Raw genomic sequence first — 17,499 nt, 5'->3', positions numbered from 1 at the left:
CACAACCCTGTGAAAAGCCAAGTTTTGGAAGGAAAGAAGTGAGAAAAACAATAATAGTAGGAAGGGCAGCAGGGCTCTGTGAGCTGTGGCTGGTGACAGCCCTCATCCGGACAGGGCAAAGCAATCCTGAGTTCACGGGCAGATGAGGATGTCTCTTACAAACAGATATTTCCTGAGAGGGGACAGGCTATATCCCATTGCTGTTCAAAACTCCAATGTTTTGCATTTTGCAGGCACATCCTTCAAGGATGATGCTTCAGGGAACAGCTTTCCAATCCGGAAAAAGGCAAAAGCATCCAGCGTGGCCAGTGTTTCTGAGCTGGTGCTGCTCCATGCTGCTCAAAGCAGAGGAGGGCACTTGGGAGAGAAGGAGCAGCATGATCCAGGGCATCTGTCTCCATGACAAAGAGTCACAAGAAGATGGAACTTGAACCAAGAAGCACCAGGGAAAATAGGGACCTGGTGATTAATAGCAAGCATCCCTAGAGCAAGAGCAGGTCTAAATGGAGAGCAACCCACCCATATAGAAAGAGAGGGAGCAACAGCCACCCCTGCATCAGGAGGAGATGCTGTGGGGGGTGTATTTAAGGGAGACATTAGGAAAAGCTGTTTCGTTGAGCATGGCTGGGTTCATTAACACACACCACTGTGAGAAATGGCACCTGCAGAGCAGTGGGTGCCGTTCACATGGGTGTATGAGCAGCATGGAAGGTGTGTGCACCAGGAGGAGGGAAGCAGCAGGGAAGATGGAGAGGTCTGTGAGCAGAAATGAAGGATTTATGCATTGTGCCATAAAACCAGGACCTCCAGTGAGTCCCTGTGACTTGCTCTCTGGATGCATTATAGCTTATTGCTGGAAGCTGGTCTGGGCCTCTTTCTTGGGATCAGGGTGAGAAGGGAAAATATCCCCCTTTAGGGGATGTCTCTGTTCCTCACCAAGGGGCTGTGTAAGCTGCCTGGTGCACATCATGGAATTACAGAATCAACCAGATTGGAAAAGACCTTTCAGATCATCAACTCCAACCATTACCCCAGGGCTGCCAAGGCCACCACTAACCCATGTCACTGAGGGCCTCATCTACACAGTTTGTGAACACTTCCAGGGATGGTGATTCCACCACTGCCCTGGGCAGCCTGTTCCAACGCCTGAGCACCCTTTGGGGGAAGAAATTGTTCCCAATATCCAATCTAAACCTCGCCAGTACAGCGTGATGTCATTTCCTCTTCTCCCATCACTTGTTACTTGGGAGAAAAGACCGACCCCACCTCACTCCATCCTCCTGTCAGGCAATTGTAGAGAGTGATAAGGTCCCCTCTGAGCCATCTCTTCTCCAGACTAACCCCCCCAGTTCCTTCAGCCATTCCTCACCACACTTGTGCTCTATAATCACCTGGATTTTAGAGGTGATTTCTCACCTTGTGCTCTAAGATAACCTGCTGTAAGCTCCCAGGCGGTGTCACTGCAGTGCGCGTCCCCCAAGGCACATCGCCTACAAGGAGGCATGTGCTAATAGATCTATGGCTGTTTGGGGATGTCCTACAGCCCAGCCTGGATCTATGGGTGCATTTGATTGGGAAGCATTAAGCCAGGATCTCCATCCGTTTACTATCGGGCGTGCTGGGAGCTGCGGAGCTGGCTGTAGCTGGGACCTCATGCATACACCCCAGCAACAGCAGCATCCTCATCCTGCAGCGCAGCCGTGTGAGGGCAGCACAGACCGCAGCAAAAGCAGCAGCAGCAGCAGCAGTAGCACGAGCAGCAGGAGCAGGAGCAGGCCACAGCTTGCACACCTGCTTCCTGAGGACCCGCTGCACACATCCCTTTGGGGATCCTTGCCCAACTCTCCTCCTCCATCAGGATACTGCTTGCTCGGAGTTACTGCAATGAACAGAGCCTTGGGTGACACTGCCCACTGTGAGGCATCCCTGCCCATGGCAGGAGGTTGGAAACTTCAGGTCTTTTCCAACCCAAACCATTCTATGACTCTATGATTCTATGCTGCTGCTGGTTTTGGAAGCATTTTAGCTCCTTTCCCCATGGTGGATGAGACACGGTAACCAGCCTCGTTGAGCACACTTGGCTCCAGCTGTATGTCAGCCCCCTCAGGCTTTGAGAATCCTGCTCACTCACCTGGATTCTGTGAAATGATTCAATGAACGATTCAGTGAATTTTTCATTCACTCAGAAAATTAGGCTGAAAATGGGAAAAGACATGAGAAAAGTTGAAGGAAATTAAAACTTTTTGTTTCTGTTTTACCCTGATCACACAGAATTTGCCCTGTGCACCAACAGGCCACATCCCTGAATGATGCTGAGGACAGGGACTGGAAATGTGTCCATGTCATCAATGTGCCCGTGTGGCAGCACCTTGTAGGGACTGGGAGGGGGTTCTGCCCATCCTGCTGCCTCCACGGAGTCCCATGGGAGCTAGAGGGGAGGATGCCCAAGGTGACAGGAACCTCTATGTGTGACAGGATACCAGCATTGCTCCTACAATGGATGGGGACAGAAGCTGGATCTGGGTCAGGCAGCAGGAGAGAAGGTGTGTAGGCTGTGAGCCACTGCAGGGAGCAGTAGGAGATTGGGATGAGCTGGAAGTTAAGAGGGTGAGCAGGTAAGAGATGGTTTGTGCAGGATTCTGACGTCGATCTGGCAGGCATTTGTCAATGTGGATGTAGTTAGAGACAGGAAGACACTTGGAGTTTCCAATGATTCCCAGCTCCAGATAGTGTCTGGAGGATTTTCCTCCTGGGAAAAGATCCCTGGTGGACACTGGGACTGGGCTAAGTCTGCATATCTGAGAGGAAAGCCAGGACTTTGTGAGGAAGGCACCTCTCAGTGCTATCTCCCTGTCCAGTCCAACCCAACCCAATCAGCTCCCCAAGGATTGTGATGGGATGGACTCTGCTCTCTGCCTTTGCCAAATGACACCAAGTAACAAAGGCACTAAATCTAGGCACTGGTCCACTTTCTCCTTGAATAAATTACCTGGAAACATTTGAGGAAGACCCATCCTTATGACTGTAACATCAGGCAATGGCACCAGGAGGGTGTCTTATTCAAGAGGTATGTGAGGAATAGAGAAAGTTGCTTCATCTTTGGAGTAGGTAGGACACAGAGCACCTACCAATCAGCCACAGCTAACCTTGATATCTGCTTGGGTTATAAAGTTATGTAGAATTGCAGCATCACCTCTGTGGATTTGACCTTCCTTTTTCCTTTATGGTTCTTGGAAACATTCCCTTTCTTCAGAAAAAGTGCTTTTGGGAGTCTGAAGTACTTGGGGATGTGGGTCTGCATGAATCTAAACACAGTGGCAAAGTAAGTATCACCCCATCGCAGCACAGCGTGCAGATGGAGAATCACCAGCCTCCTGCTGTGACATGCTGCAGTAATTACACTGCAGCTCCAACCTCATCTGTTGGGCTGAACCCAAATGCTTCCTGCTTGCCGGAGGCATGAAGCTCAGGGATGGGTCACAGGGCACCTATGAGAGCTACCAGCTTCAGAAAGCACTGGGGCTCCAAGAAAGCCAGGTCTGATGCTGCAGACTGCCCGTGGATGGGTGAGCAGGAAGCACTGCTATGGGTCCTTTTTTCCACTGGGATTTGGAAGGGGTTGCAGCTCGGTCCTGTGTCTTGGTCCCTTTATCCTCCTCTGTCCCTTGACTTTTCTCACCGCTCTGCTCCACTGAAGCATAAAGTAGTGCTCCTCCATGGAAACCCCTTCAGGCAATGGAAGAAGAGACATTTGCTACTCATAGAATAGAATAGTTATGTTTGGAAAGGACCTTAAGATCATCCAGTTCCAACCCCCCTGCCATGGGCAGGGACACCTCACACTAAACCATGTCACCCAAGGCTCTGTCCAACCTGGCCTTGAACACTGCCAGGGATGGAGCGTTCACAGCTTCCTTGGGCAACCCATTCCAGTGCCTCTCCACCCTTACAGTAAAGTAAACCTCTTACTCCCCTGTTCCTAAGCCACAGCTTTGTCCATGGTAAAGCTCCAAGGTGATACTGATGCAGGTTTCCCTGCACAAGGATGCAGTTGGTCATCCCAATAACTGCATCACAACCACAGCCACCATGGTCCCGCTCGGGCATCTCACCACCTGGAATAGCCTGATAACGCGGTTCAACCCTATGGCTTGCCAGGCACTGTGCGAAGTACCTCGAGCTGGAGCAAACAGCTCCATTGAACAGGGACTCTTAAAAGTCCTATGCGTCTGAGGCAGAGGAATCCAAGGCCTCCCCTGGTTTCCCTCCCAGGCCATTTGTACATCATGACAACACCCAGGGCAGTTTATTCTCAGCCATCTGACGCTTTCTCTCCTGAACGTGCTTCCACACCAAGGGAGTGCTCAGCAAAGCACACTCCTGGAGGAGAGTCCCCCGAGACGGCAAAAGTCCATGGGATTTATCTCTGCAACTTATAAAACTTTACTACAAATCTTCTGGCCCAAGCGAGCCAAAAGCCTGCTCCATAAATTACTACCAAGCTGGGGATTAGGAGCACTAAAACAGACGTACTTCGCAGCTAAAAATAAGGCACGGCACAAGCTCGAAGATTTGTTCTGCCTGGAAATTTTATTGCACCCAAACTGTATGAGATAATGTGCGGCAAACAGGCGCTTAGCGGATCCATCTGCTTTTGGACACGTTCGCCTGCGCAATCGCTCTGGAACGAGGCAATGAAAGTGGAGTTAGACCGTGTGTTACCCCGGCACAGTACAACTTTCTCCAGACAAAGATGAATGGCGATCCCATCCCCTCCCAGCGCTGCTCCTACTGCTTCCCTGGGGATGCTGCATCCCTGCTGCTCCGAGGAGATTGAGCTTGGGCAGCATTTGGGGTTATTTAGAAAGCAGTGAGCTCCACCAGTGCTGGTGCTGGGTCTTGTTCTTGCTGTGTTCCTGCCATCCTGGAGGGACTTTGTGCACAGTCCTAGCACAGGTTTGGTGCCCAAGCTCAGCCAAGGAGGCTACTTCCCTGGCTGGGGATTTGTGCAGGAGCTGTTAAGTTCCATCAAGGCATAGTTAGGTCTGGATAGGGATTGCTCCCCTCTGTCCATAGACACATCTCCACTATGCTTAGGTTGGGCTTCCTTAGCCTATGGATGTGAACAGGCTTCAAGAGAGCGTTTTCTGTCTTTAAAAGCCTGTCTCTATCTCCAGGGGTGCCCATCTTCCTGCTTGCTGGGTGACTGAGTGTAGTTCTGCCAGCCTCTAAACTGGAGACATGCAAAAACCTAGTGCAAGAGTTGTAGCCTGTTCACAGGATCAAAGGGTGGATGAAGTTTGTGGGGACTCCAGCCATCTTTGCTCAAGCAAGGCCATCTAGAGACGGTTGACCAGGACTGCATCCAGACAGCTTTGGAGCATCAACAAAGGTTGATCGCTCAATAATCTTCCTGGGCAACCTGCTCCGGTGGTTGGTCACCCTCATGCTAAAAGTCTGTTTCCTGATGTCCAGAGGGAACCTCCTGTGTTTCAGTGCCCATTGCCTCCGGTCCTGTCACTGGAAAGCGCCTGGCTCCATCTTCTTTACACCCTCCCTTCAGGTATTTATTTACACTGACAAATTCCTCCTGAGCCTCCTGTTCTTCAGGTTGAGAAGTCCCAGCTCTTCCCAGCCTTTCCTTGCAGGAGAGATGCCCTTTGTTGGACTTTCTCCATGTCTCTCTTGTACTGGGGAGCCCAGAACTGGACACAGCACTCCAGGTGTGCCCTGATGCTGAGTAGAGGGGAAGGATCTCCTCCCTTGACCTGCTGGCAATATTTTCCTTGATGCAATCCAGGATACCTTCTCTGGGGCAAGGGCACATTGCTGGCTCATGTTCAACTTGGCATCCACCAGGATCTCCATGTCCACCTCTGCCAAGCTGCTTCCTAGCTGTGTGGCCTCCATCATATACTGCTGCATGCAGTTGGTTTCCCTCCAGGGGCAGGATTTTACACTTCTCCTTGTCGAACTTAATGGAATTCCTGTTGGCCCATGCCTCCAGCCTGCTGAGGTCCCTCAGGATGGCATCACAGCCCCCTGGCACATTAACCACTGCTGCAGCAGTGAGGTGCAGAAGGTGAATTCCTCCTGCACACTCCTGACCTGATCTAGGAACACCCTGTGAAGAATGGAATGGAGCAATGTGGCGCAGCCACTGTGCAGCATGGTTGAGGTTGGCTGGACACCTGCACGTGGGCTGTGGGTCAGAAAGTGCCGTGCATCCCTTGGAGGTGGATCTGAGCTTCCTGGTTGTGTGTTAAAGAGCTCTTTTCCATCAGAGGACCTCTGGTGACATTGGGAGCTCTGGAGGAAAGGCGCCTGTCATTCACCAGCCTCACTGAAGCCCATGTGGCAGAGGCAGGTTCAACAGACTGGAGGAATAAGTAATCTCTGCAGGGAACAGGGTGACTTAGGGGCTGCCTGTATATGTATCCCTGGCTCCTATGGCTCACCTCGTGTCCCTCCAATGTCACTACGGCTGAGGTGCTCCAGCAGCAACCTCAGAGGTGGCAGCAAGACCCAGGCATGTGGCTGAGATCCCACTTCAGCTGTGACACCAGGCTGGTTAATATTTGATCACAGCCATGATCACAGCAGCATTTGAGGAGCCCTGAGCATGCCTTGGCAGGAGTTAGCTGTCCCGGAATGAGTTTCTCTGGGATGTGAACCAATGCATGGGACAAGGCAGGCACTGAAGCAGTCAGCAGTGGCATAGAGAGTTCAGCCAGGGGATGTATGGCTTAACAGAGCTGGGAAGTGCAGCTGCTGTGTTACCCTGTTCCCTGCCTGGGACAGAGACAGCCCTGTCTTGTCACCCTCCTGAACGTGACAAGTGTGCTGCTAGCTTGGCTGGAACCAGTCCTGGAGAAATGTGGTACTGTTGGACTTCAGCTGGGGCTGTGCTGCGCCTGGGTATGAAGGAGCCCAAGCACTGAGCTGTTATCACCCCCTTGGTCACATCAACAGGGCACGAGAGTGCACCTGATGCACAACCCCACCTCCATCCCCATCCACGTCTGAGTGTCTCATGGCATGGGACAGAGGAGGAGGATGGGTTACCCTGCTCTGGAAACCATCTCTGCATGTGCAGCCACACCAAGTATCCCATCAGCTTCTGGAGGCTGCAAGTGTCCTCCTGCATCAAAACCCAGTAAGCAGCAGAAGGATGACAGGTCCTACACTGACCTATGGACTGACACCATGATTCCCAGCCCCACAGCAGTACCCAACAACATCCCTGAGCCCCATGAGCATCCCTGAGCATTTTCCACGGCTCTGTGGATCTGCAGCCTCTGGTGTGCCCAAGTGATCTTCAGGGCCACCATGGAAGGTCCACCAGCCCTGGGAACACACTCCATGCTGAGACCAAGCTGTGGTGTGTGGTGAAGCCATCTGTTTCCATCCTGCAGCTGCTGTCCTTCCCATTGCAATTTACTCTGCCTCCTATAATTTATTCATCCCAGGATGCAGCTTGTACATCTGCAGTATCATTACTGCAGACACCATTAGCTTTAAAGTTTTATAAACCTCTGTGCAGGTGATAAGTTGAAAAGTTAAAGAGGGTTATTGTGGCAGGGAAAGAAGAAAAGGGTATTTGCTTAGTGTTCATCTCACACCAGAGAGCCATGCTCTGGCGGGCTTTGGAGGGAGATCAGCAGATCAAGTGAACTGCTGCCAGCTCCCAGCCAGCAAAGCCAGCTGCAAATCCATTTCCACTGGATCCATGCTCTCTAGTCAAGGGATCTACAGGCATTTCTATATCATTCTCACCTCCTATTTCCTTGGCTGCACCATTTCCCCAGGCCAATGACATAGGGGCTGCAGATCCAGATGTTTGCATCTGTATGTGTTGCCCGTGTTTCAACCAGCATCAGTGGTGCACTGGCAAGGGTCAGGGCAATCCTGAATCATCTGCCTGCTGCCTGTTGGTTTGGAGGCTGCAGGACTCTCCAAGGAGATGGGAAAGTCACCACCATGGATATGCCCACCAGCAAGCATGGAGCTCCCAACCTGAACCCCCTTCCTGCCTCTGTGCTTCCTGAGCAGAGCACCGAGCTGCATGCACCCACATTAAGGACCACAGCAATTAATTAATGCTGAGGAATTTTCCCTAGAGCGTTTCCATGACCAGGATGCAGGTAATGCACTGAAAACTGTACTTGCAAGTTTTGGCAGGGAAGCAGGCACGGGAGCCTTCACTGGGGGCCCTGCATCCCTCTCCATGAATTAAGAGCATGCTGATCACTCCTGGCAGTTGGAGGTCTCTCTGACAGCTGAGACAGGGGGATAAATTCCCTCTCCTCAAGGCCAAGGGAGATGTGTGTATGAGGATTATTTATGGGCTGCTTGCAAGGAGTGATGAGCTGAAGGCTGCAGGAAGCAGGGTCAGTGCCAAGAAGCTTGGGGCACAGAGGGGTGAGGGGTGGCTGGGACCAGGGAGGGGAGTAGTGGAGATAGGATCCCAAAGGAGTCCCACAGCTCTCTCCATATTACAGGTGAGAGCATGGACCTGGACCGAGCATTCCAAATTGCTCCTCCATCCCTGATGTTCCTGCAGCCTTCCTGCAGTCTGAGAGGTTGGATGCTGTTGCCTGTCTCCAGGGTATGGTCATGGCACAGGCAGGTGTGAGCATTGGTGACAGGCTGCTGTGGGTCTTGCTCAATGAGTCTATCCACCTTGTACATCTTCTTTTTCATGCTGGCTAATGGTATTTACCTGTCTGGAAGGCTTTGGCTGGATAATGTGGCTTCTGCCTGCCTTTCTATAGACCTTATACACAGTGTCACTGCCTCCTGTGAGTCAACATACATCAAGATGGGTTTGTCATGGTTAACTGCAGCGTCCAAGCCCTGATCTCTCACATGAGCTTTGCCAGCAGTTGGTAGCAGCTTGAGTTCAAGCTTCAGCAAGCATCTTCCAGTCTGTGCATCCCTCTCCACCTACAGGCATCTTCTGTGTCCTTCCAGAGACACATTTGCCCAGGATGCTCCAGGAACAGTCTGGAAGGATACGGGATCTAAATGCTTAGCTGGACAGGATTCACAAACCTTTGAGAATCAGGAGGGGAATGAAGCATGGGGAGGCCTGCAGGACACAGCTTAGCTGGGACTGAGCAATTCCCAGAATGTCCTGCTCTCCTGACGTTGCCACATTATCCTTTAGGGAAGGAAAAGACATTAACTTTGCTGCATGCCTGGGGTAGCCACTGTCTGCTGGGATGACTTTGCCCTGGACAGAGATCCCATTTGTTTTTTGGGGTGGCGCTCTGTGGCTGTGAGCATCATCTTTTCCACATTAATGCTGTTGATGCTAAAACAGGTCAGCCTGCTCTGCTGCATAGTTCACAATGAAGAACTTCCCCTGGTCTTCCCTGCAAAGCCCTGACTCCTCAGGACCAGGCAGGGGTTTCCTAGCAAGGCTTTGTCATCTTCTGCAGACCACAGTGGTCTTGAAGACTTTATGACCCTCAGCAAGCCTTGGTAATCCTGGACTTGAGTCTATGTGTCTTGGTGAGCTGGCACAGGGAAGACAGCCCTGCACTGCTCTTCCTGCTGCCTACTGCCATTTCTTGGGGACATGCACATATGGTGTGTCTGGGACTGCTGGCTGTCTGACCAGATGTGATGCAAGTCATTTCTAGGATGGGATGGAGCTGATTGAGCAGAGGTGGATGGAGGAGGCATTTGTTCATGCGATGCTGAGACGTTACCCATGACAATCCCTTATGGAGTGTGAAGACAAAGCAAAACTGGACTCAATGGCAAATTCTGGCAGCCAAAACTAGCGTCTTCTCACTCTTCCACTGCATGGCTTTCTTCCCTTCATGCTGAACAACATCCAGCCACCGATACGCCAGGAGAAAGACTTCTCTAACTGCTCCTGACTTGAGACTGCTGCCAGGTAAACAGAGTGGAAATTAGTGGAGACAAGTAAATAATTTGTAAACAATCATTTATTTATTACTTTCCCCTCCTTTCCCTGTGCAAGCAGATTGCAAGATGCTTCAGAAGCACTCGCAATTTGGAGTGAGCTCTCTTGTAAGGCATTTCCCACTCCCTATGAATAACTTATGAACAGATCAGAGTGAATATTTAAGGCCTGAAAATCCAAAGAGTTGGGCTTCAGAGCTGACTAAGTACCACTCCAGCTCCTCAAATAGACAAGCTATCTGACAAAATAGCACTAAGTGGATTCACCATGCTGTAATTAAAGGGTGAGCACATTTGTTAGGCAATGGGTTACCCATCAGGTGTGGTAGGCAGTGTGCAGGGGACAGCAGTGCCTGGGGGATGAGGCAGGTCTATCAATGTAATTTGGACACCAAATGCTAGCGTTTGCTTTTGGGGGTGATTTGTGCTGTGCAGTGCTCCTAGTGAGCTGTTCATGGGAGGCAAACACAGCCCGGACAGCTGGGTTGATGCTGGATTTTCACAGAGGATAGCCTTGCGCATCTATAAATTACCCCAGCATTAGCAGACAGCACGCACAGAAGGTCTGAGCCCCAAACCCGCTGAGAGCACGAAGATGCGCTGACTTCAAAGGGTCTAAAGCCAGGCTTGCACTTGTCTTCAGTCAGGTGCTCTGTGCCAGGCATTTATCCACCTTCAAGCTCAGCCACCTGCTTTGTGTTATTCTTTTTTTTATATAAGGATGATTCTAATTCACTCAAAGAAAGTCTCCCAACCCCCTGCTTGGCTGCTGAGGCAAGGATTCAGACCAGTGCTACATCAAACAGGGGAGGGGAGCTGTGGGTTGAAATCCCCATTGCTCTTGCAGAGCCTCTTGCCAACCCCATGAAAGATGCTCCCCACATCCCAGCCCCAGCAGGACCCACTGCCCTGAGCGGTGCTTGTGGGACCATGGGCTGTGTCTGATGATGAGTGTCTTTCCCACTGCAGGTCTCAATCATCTCTCAGTGCTGGAAGAAAGGCAGGAGCCCCATCTTCAGGGGACATGACCATTGCCCTGTCCTGAGGCAATTGGCACAGTTTCTTTCATGACATCTGGCTGAGATGGCAGGAGGAAAAGAGACTAGATAATCTGTCCAGATCCTACTCATTTCCTTCATTATAGTGACTCAGAGGTCCTTGGCAGAGCTTAAACCAGGAGAGAATGCAAGTCACACAGGTATGGATCCAGGAACCCAAACACTTGTGATACCCAGGGCATGACAGCAGTCACCCGCTGTCTCCCAGAATGCCATGAGTCTCCTTTGGGGGTCCTGTGGCACATCTATGGACACGATGTCGGTCATTCCATGCTCCTGTGCATCACAAGGCAGCCCTACCAAGAGCACCCACAAGTTAATGCAGTGGGCCCTGTAGCAGAGAAAGATGACTGTTTCCACTGCAGGGATGGACCCAAAGCAGGACACAGCTTGAGGCCGGCCCCAGCTCCCCCTTGCAGGATCCCCCATCCATCTGTAGTCCCTTCCCCTCTCTGGCAGCCTCATGCACCTGCATTCCAAGGCGGAGTGGGATTTATCCTGCCCCAGGCGCTCAGTGCAAGGGTCAACCTTCATAAACTAGAGCCCGGGCCAGCTGCCTCACTTGTGCCCACAGGGACAGCATCAGCATCCTGGGCATGGTTCACTGTCGGTACATGGGGCCATCCTCTGTACCATCACCCATCCTATGTGTCCAGGGCATGGCGGGGATGGGTCTGAGCGCTCCCCTCCCTGCACCAAACACTTTGGGTAACCCCTGGTCTGTGGGAGGCAGCGTGAAGTCATTCTGGTCCTCCAGCAGACCCCTCCAGCTGTCTGGAGCCAGCGCAGATTGTGGGACGTGTCTGGTGACTGACGGGGCCTCAAATCCACGTTTATGTGAGATGATACCGAGAGTTTTAGGTTTTTTATGAGCGAAGGGGTCGGGGGGAGGAAGGGGTTCCCAGCGCGACTCGGAGGGGAGGCGGCGATGCATGCATGTGCGTGTGTGAGACACGTTTCGTCCCGATGACCCCCAGCTGCAGGAGTCCTGCACAGATAGAACCAGCATCCCGTCACCTCCGAGTGGTGAGGAGCAGCTGGGGAGGAGGTTGGACAATGGTTGGAGCAGAGATGGATCTCTGTACCAAACCAGGTGCTCAGCCCATCCTGCACATCACCAAAGTCCCCTCCTGTCTCTACCCGTGGGATTGCTCCAGGCTTTTCTCAGTAGATGAGTTCTTGTAAAGCTCTGTTGAGCTGGTCTCCTCTTTCCCCAAAGGAAAGCCAGCCTGATGGAGTGCCCCAGTACAACTTCTCCAACACCCAGAGCCTGGTGAGATGCTATAGCTGCTTTCAAACCCCACTGACCCTCCAGGAGAAGCTGCTTTCCTGACCTGCAGCCTCATTTGGTGCATTCTGCTAGTTTCCACGGGGTACCCTCTTTGCAGATGAGGAGCACATCAGAGTCACCAGTGCTTTTCAGGTGGCCAGAAAGTTGCCTGGTCCAGTGTCAGGCAAGACAAGGCAGAAAGCGATCCAAAGCAAAGCCTGGATACCTGATTCCAAGTGCCCTAAGCTGTGTGGGATCCTGATAGGAAGGGGCTTGGAGCAACTGTTTGGCCAGGAAATCTTGGAAGAAGACAGCACATGTCTGATGCACACCCAAGGCCAGTGGCTGAACCTATCCCCAGGTCATCAGATGACTTCCAAAGGTGGAGTGGATGCCCATGGGGAGCTGGAAGCCGTATGCCATCAATGCCCCTTGGTCAAAGTTGCAAGGTGGCCTCCAAGGTCACGCACTGCCACCCTTCACTGTGGGATGGGGACTTTCAGGTGGTGCCTGCTCTTTCAGCAGGAAGATGCCATCGCCACTTCCCATAGACACTGGGAATGGAGCAACCTCTCCCCGACCTGCCAGTAGCGTATGCGTGCAGTGACTCTTACCCGGAAAGGAGGAGGGGGGCTGAGGCCTCTTTGTAACCCAATCTCGTCTGCATGGGCCCCTTTGTTGTTATTACATTTATTTATTGATCCCCCTTGGGAAAACCTTCGCAGTGCTGGACTCGCTGGGGCTTTATTAATGGGGGTGGGGGGTGAGGGAAGGGGAGGGAGGGCCGAACAGAGCGCTCGAACCATCTGTTCCCACCAAAGGGATGGAGCAACGATAGCCATGTTTATAAAACTCCTCTGCAACTCATTGTGTTTGCAAAAGGAGAGCTTCCACATCAAAGGTTGTTTCCGCTCCCACTGCTTGGGGGCCCCTTCCATCTTCTAACATCCTGCAAGGATCACCCTGTCTTGGTCCCCTCCTCCCCCTGCCGCCTTGGATGCATGGTGAGGCAGTAGTGGCATCACTCATAGAAGGAAACCCCAGCTGAAGGGAGTGTGCATCAGTGTGTTCATGTCTGATGGTCCAGGGGGACTTTCCAAGTGGGGATCATTCTCCTGGAAGCAATAGACCTCTACCATAAGGCACTGCATGGAGCTTGTCAGGCATTGGTAACACCAGTATGTCCAGTGCTGGAGACCTGTCCCCAGGATGGTTAAGTTCAGTCTGCTGGAACACCAATGTTCTTGAAGCCACTTTGCTTTTGCTCATATTTCAGATGTGTAAAAAAGTAAGGAAAACAGAAACCCAAGGAAGGGAGTGGGGTCTGGCCACATCAAGTCTGGCTGATGGGGTCCTTCCTAATGAAAAAACTGTGTCTGGCTTTGCTTGAGGCTTGTAGTAGGTTATCTGTTACAATCAGACATGAAACAAAGACGGTTAAACAACAGTGAAATATTTTGACTGAACCAGCATGTTGTTTTTGCTTCCCAAACTGATCTTTATGGACAAGATAAGGGTTTAGTTCTGGCTCAGATCAAAGCTGAATGCCTTGATGGAGACTTGGAGTTGTCATCCATCTGCTGACCACAACCCGGTCCTGCGGTGAGTGTGCAGGGCGGAGGTTTGGGACATGTCCACGCTGTCACACGTCCCCAGTGTGATCCTGAACAATGGCATGACAGCTCCTGGGGCTGCAGCTCTTTTGCTGCTTGCTGGTGCTTTATATGGCAGCGATTGTCTGCATGGGGTGATTCACATGTGGGTTGGTGACTCTGCTGGGGTTCGTGCCCATCAATGTGAGGAACAGGGAAACCTTCCATGTGGGAATGTCCTAGTCCAGATTTGGGTAAAACTGAGATCTCTGGAAGATGCTGACAGCCTGTAGGAGTGCAGTGTGTCATCCCAAGGCTCCCCTGTGCACCCTTTGGTTGTGCAAGGACCTGATATCCAGCCTATGATAGCAGGCTGGTGGCTGGGTAGGGACAGGCTGTCTCATCCCTGCAAACCATCCCTTCTACCCTGGAAGGGGGAAACCTTCCCAGAGACTGCATGAAGCCCTCTTGGGAAGCAGTCCAAGCCCCTCTTGGCTGTGTCCCCTTGGCATGTCCTCCTCCAGGATGCTGGAGAAAACCCGAGTATGGTCCCCTGATCACCCTGGCAAGGCAGAGGGAGCACGCTGCTCTCTCCCAGCACTCAGCAGCATCCCTGGGAACCATGCAGGAAAGAGAAGAGGAGCCCAGACTTCTGGGAGACACTTTCATTTCATGCCTAAGCCACTACTCTGCTGCTCAGCCACACGGCTCCATTAAGTCCCCTTCTGGCTGTCTTTTTTCCATCAATCACCCAGTCTCCACAAGCACACCAGACCGGATCTGGGTTATAAATAAGACAATCAATCAGTGATGCTATTAGATAAACAGAGTGGCAGAAGTCAAATTAATGCTTGGCTTTTTCTTGAAAGGGAGGAAAAAAAGAGACAATTGGTTATTAGGGAACACTGGTGTGGTCTGGTCTCTGTGCTGCAGCAGAGCCGGGTGGGCTGTTCTCGGCTGCTGTGACTGTGTGCAGGGAGGTTTGGGGTGCTGTGAGCAGATGGTCCATATGGGTCACCCTGGCCAGAGCAGGAAGGGGACTGGGGCAGACTGGAGGTGGCCAGGGGGGGTCACAGCACTGGGGATGTGATGGAGAGCTCGAAAGCAATGGTGGGCTCTGACCATCCGTCCATAGCACAACTGTGGGGTGAGGAGGTGTCAGAGCTGCCCTGGTGGGGAGTGAGGGCATGAGGCTGCAGGCAGAGGTGTTAGGGGCACAGTGCCAGGGCAGAGGCTGAGCCATTCCAGATGGACATGGGGAAGAGGAAAGTCACTACTATGAGGCTCTCCAAACAGCAGACAGCCTCTTCTAGAAGGGCATCAAGTCCTGATCTGGAGCCACCAAGGAATAAGATGGTCCAAGGCTGTCCTTTCCAGTTTGCTGTGACCATCTGCCACCTCTTGCTGCTACAAGCTTCTGCTACAGCACTTTGGACTGCCCATGCCTGTTGCCACCCCCAGAGACCTCACCTACAACTCCATCTGCTTCCACGTGGTGGTGGTGGTTGAACCACTCAAAGCTGCAGGGCTTATTCCTGGAGTGGGCAGGAACCTACTGCAAATAGGCAGGAGCATTTCCTCGTGGTGGGAGCCTGGTTCTTGAGCCATCCCTCCTGGGAAGAAGGCTATAACCTGTCAAGGACATTCAGTGCTCCATCTCAGTTTGCCAATGACACCAAGCTGTGTGGTTCGGTTGATACCCTGGAGGGAAGGAATGCCATCCAGAGGGACCTCGACACACTTGTGAGGTGGGCTGATGCCAAGTGCAAGGTCCTACACCTGGGTCGGAGCAATCCCAGGCACAGCTACAGGTTGGGCAGAGAAGAGATTCAGAGCAGCCCTGCAGAGAGGGACTTGGGGGTGTTTTATGGATGAGAAAACGAGCACGAGCCGGCTTCAGTGTGTGCTTGCAGCCCAGAAATCAACCGTATCCTGGGCTGCATCAAAAGGAGATGACCAGCAGGTCGAAGGAGGTGATCCTGCCCCTCTACTCTGCTCTCGTGAGACCTCACCTGGAGTATTGTGTGCAGTTCTGGTGTCCTCAACATAAAAAGGACATGGAACTGTTGGAACAAGTCCAGAGGAGGCCACGAGGATGATCAGGGGACTGGAGCACCTCCTGTATGAAGACAGGCTGAGAAAGTTGGGGCTGTTCAGCCTGGAGAAGAGAAGGCTGCGTGGAGACCTCATAGCAGCCTTGCAGTATCTGAAGGGGGCCTATAGGGATGCTGGGGAGGGACTATTCATTAGGGACTGTAGTGATAGGACGAGGGGTAACGGGTTCAAACTTAAACAGGGGAAGTTTAGATTGGATATAAGGAAGAAGTTCTTTACTGTAAGGGTGGTGAGGCACTGGAATGGGTTGCCCAGGGAGGTTGTGAATGCTCCATCCCTGGCAGTGTTCAAGGCCAGGTTGGACGAAGCCTTGGGTGAGATGGTTTAGTGTGAGGTGTCCCTGCCCAAGGCAGGGGGGGTTGGAACTGGATGATCTTAAGGTCCTTTCAAACCCTAACTGTTCTATGATTCTATCGCTGTATGGGTGATGTAGGATGTAGGCATTTTTTAAATCAATACCCTGTGGTTTGGAATAGGCTCTTGTATGTGAAGGACTTGACACTGTTACAGGTTGAGGACTGGCGGAGTCTGGGCTCCTCCAAATCAAGCTGACTCTGTTTACACCTTCATCCCTCACAGATGCTACTCTTCACACTCACCCTGGGGGCCACTTTTCTACCAGCTCCTGCTGCTCTTACCCCCACCTCCCACCTCACCCTGTTTTTGTGATGGAGGATGATGTTTGTCTCTTGGGTACTATGTCTACCCCTGTGTGAATAAGCAGCAGGTCTGACAGCTCCATGGACCCAACTGGCATTTCCCCCTGGCTCAGCAGGATGCTTTCATGCTTGGGTCTCCTGTGTCGCTATCTATGTGCTTTTTGGCAGCCAAGTCTGCCTTGCCACCTTTCTTCTGGGACTATCTAATGCTCTTCCAGAGCTGAAATACACAGCACCGTGCTCACTGCTCCTCTTTTATCCGTCAACCAAAGGGCATGGATGGTGCCCGATCAAAGCTCATCTCTCTCAACCTAATTTGTGCTTGTTACCACCTGGGGGCTCCAGGCTCCTCGTAAGCTGGTGTGGGAGCAGGGAACTTCTCTCACTATTGGATCAGGGAGGATGTGATCTCTGCTGTCACCCACCTCAGGGAAGGATTCAGGAGGTGCAGTGTTTTGGACCTGCTCCGCTGTTCAGCCCATCATTCGAGCAAGGAGGCTTTCTGCTTCCTATGAGGCCTCACGTCCGGGAAATAGCTCCTGCTTTCCAGTCGCACTTCTGATGCCTCCTGCAGAGCCTGGGGAGCCCAGTGCAAGGCTGCTCTTGCATCATCAGCAGTTGAAAACAACACCTAAGGTGGGATTTACTGCCACATATGTGGTGGGAAGATGCAGGGACCCATTGCGCCCAGCTGATGTATTGGGTTTCAGGTTATGTGATGCACAGGTCTCTCTGAGCGCTGTAATTCCGTCTCTTCCTGTATGGATTTATACTGCTAAGTGGATGGATTTTCTGCTTGGCAGGGATGCTCCCCTAGGACCTTCCCCAGTTTGAAACATCTCTGCACATCTGTATGTAATATTGCTGGG

This window comes from Pezoporus occidentalis, unplaced genomic scaffold, assembly GCF_034315485.1.
Source record: "Pezoporus occidentalis ecotype Australia unplaced genomic scaffold, CSIRO_AGI_Poc_V1 ctg220, whole genome shotgun sequence".
In the NCBI taxonomy this organism is placed as follows: Eukaryota; Metazoa; Chordata; class Aves; order Psittaciformes; family Psittacidae; genus Pezoporus; species Pezoporus occidentalis.
The sequence above is the reverse complement of the archived record's forward strand: the minus strand, read 5'-3'. Positions refer to the sequence as shown.